The sequence below is a fragment of the Vigna radiata genome, unplaced genomic scaffold (assembly GCF_000741045.1).
Source record: "Vigna radiata var. radiata cultivar VC1973A unplaced genomic scaffold, Vradiata_ver6 scaffold_48, whole genome shotgun sequence".
In the NCBI taxonomy this organism is placed as follows: Eukaryota; Viridiplantae; Streptophyta; class Magnoliopsida; order Fabales; family Fabaceae; genus Vigna; species Vigna radiata.
The window spans coordinates 1,323,265-1,325,739 of NW_014542925.1; positions in this window are offsets into that span (position 1 = coordinate 1,323,265).

Genomic DNA, 2,475 nt, shown 5'->3' on the forward strand with positions numbered 1-2,475 from the left:
ATAGTAGTTACTGATGTCAATTAATTTATTTTTTAACATTTGAGTATGAAAAAAAAGGTTACAAGTTGTATTAGGGTTAGGAGATGTGAGTTAGAGTCTATTATCACGAATCTCATCACTTAGATACACGAATGAGACCTGTGTAGTGTGTATGAGATTATAGCAACTATTCTTCTATCCATATGTATGAATACTCATCGCACAACCTATCATTTACTACACGACACATTCACTCTTCTAATACATCTATGTATATCCACATCGACAACGTTTTAAATACTTCTACTAGTATTTCTCTATATTTATATTAAATATACTGTTTTTACCTTTTGCTGAGCTGGAAAAGCGTTACGTTCTATAATATTTTTAAAATTATTCAACAGTTTTTTTTTAAAAAAATTATATATAAAAATAAAAATAATTAGTATTATATAAAATAAAATTTATAAATCTATTGTCTCATGATTTTGAATTAAGTATCATTAATTTCTTATTTGAATTAAACTCATTTTACATCTTATTAATGTTCTATTTTTCTAATAAATTTTCTTGAAATAGATATCATCTTCACTTTAAAGAACACGTAAGCTAACTGTTTAGTCTGGATAAAAGGAAAATATATTTAATTAATTTTTGGAGAAAGATAAAAAAAAGTTGAACAATAATTGTTAGAGACGGAAATAGCAATGGAAGAAAATGCGGTCGACTGTGATGTAGATATTATATCTGATGATAAGTAGAAAAAGGAGTATAGAAGATTTAAAAGGAAAGGTGGAAAAGAGAGGCGTGTTGAGGTGTGGCGTGGTGGCTTCCTTTGGGATGAACAAGCATCCTCATTTTGTCTTTTATTTTGGTTATTTTTTTCATGGAAAACGTTTCTTTTAACATTTCATTTTTGTCAATTTTTTGATAATGCCAATGCCAAGTGACGGTATTTTTTTATTTGTCCATTTCAAATAATATTTTCAGAAATGAAATCTTATGCAGAGGATGTTTTGGGAAAGAATTTTATTTTGTGTGTTCTGAAATATCATTTTGAAAGGGGTTCATCTTCTTCCTCTGAACAACTTGATCAATCTCTCTTATCTTGGTAGGGTGGTGGTGGTGGAAAATATTAGTATAGTAGAGAAGAGGGTGATGAAAGGATGGTAGTTCATTTTGAGAGAAGAAAAAAATACAAGAGGTGATTGTGAAAGAAGGGTGTAAGAGATGGATATAAGATATGGATATAAGATATGGAATGGTTGAGTGGATGACTTAGGGAAGCTTTACGTTTATAAATAAAGATAATGGTGAGAGAGAGATAGAAGAGAGAGAAAAAGGTGAGAGGTAGTTAAAAAGGTGAGAGAGAGAAAGAAGTTTCAGGAATAACAAAGGAGAGAGAAGAAAAATACTTCTACGTAAACGTAAAGTTAACACCGTTATAAGCTACTTAACGGAAGGGACCTATTAAAAGCAAAATCAGTAACTTGGGGATCAAATTACATCACTTTTAAAAGCTGGTATCAAACAAAAATTCAGCCCTCAACTTGGGGACTAATTAGTTAGCCTTATACTCTAGTTAGCCTTTGGTCCATGTAACTTTGTATATTTTGCTAAACAAAATTTCAAAAAACCAACCACACAGCCAATTCCTCACAAAAATAGCAATCACAAAACAAAACAAAGGAAGGTCAACTTGTCTTACATTAGGTGTGATTATTTGCATCTTCTTCCTAGAAACAGATGGAACACCCCGCAACCTTGAATGAGTTTCCAAAGACCTACACAAAAGTTAGACATCCATTACATAATAATAATAATAATAATAATAATAATAATAATAATAATAATAATAATAATAATAATAACAATAATAATAATAATAACATAGGAAGGAATCAAAATAGAAAGGAAAACTTACGCCTCTAATATATTTTTTATGAACAATGTGTTAGCTTTCTTATGTAAGGAACATAAGAGAATTACAAGAGAATGATTAGGAACAATAACTAGCCATTGCCAATGACCCCTACAAGTTAGAATAATATTAATTAAAAGAAACTTTTAAACTAGTCATGAAAAATTAAAAATATTATGTACTTACTTATGCAAGTAAGGTGCTAAATAGACCTCTTTACCAGCTTTTTCAAACATTTCTATTAAGTACTTTTGTACCTCCTCTGATTTATTTCCTACACTTTGAATTATAACAGGATCAAGAAATCCATAGATAGTAGCATTCCTTCTCTCGATGCAAAGTGATGCAAATACCTTGAATATGAACAATAATGTTAAAATAAATACATGAATGCAATATGATAGTATTTTCATGGTTTGTGAAGGTTTACATACAAATTCCAAAGTTGTAGAACTGTTGTAGAGAGGAGATCATTACCACTGACAATTTCACAAATATCCCTATTACATATAAATAAAGTGGTGGTAGCAATCTTGCATGTGAGTTCAGGAGACATATCTACCTCAATAGTTTTA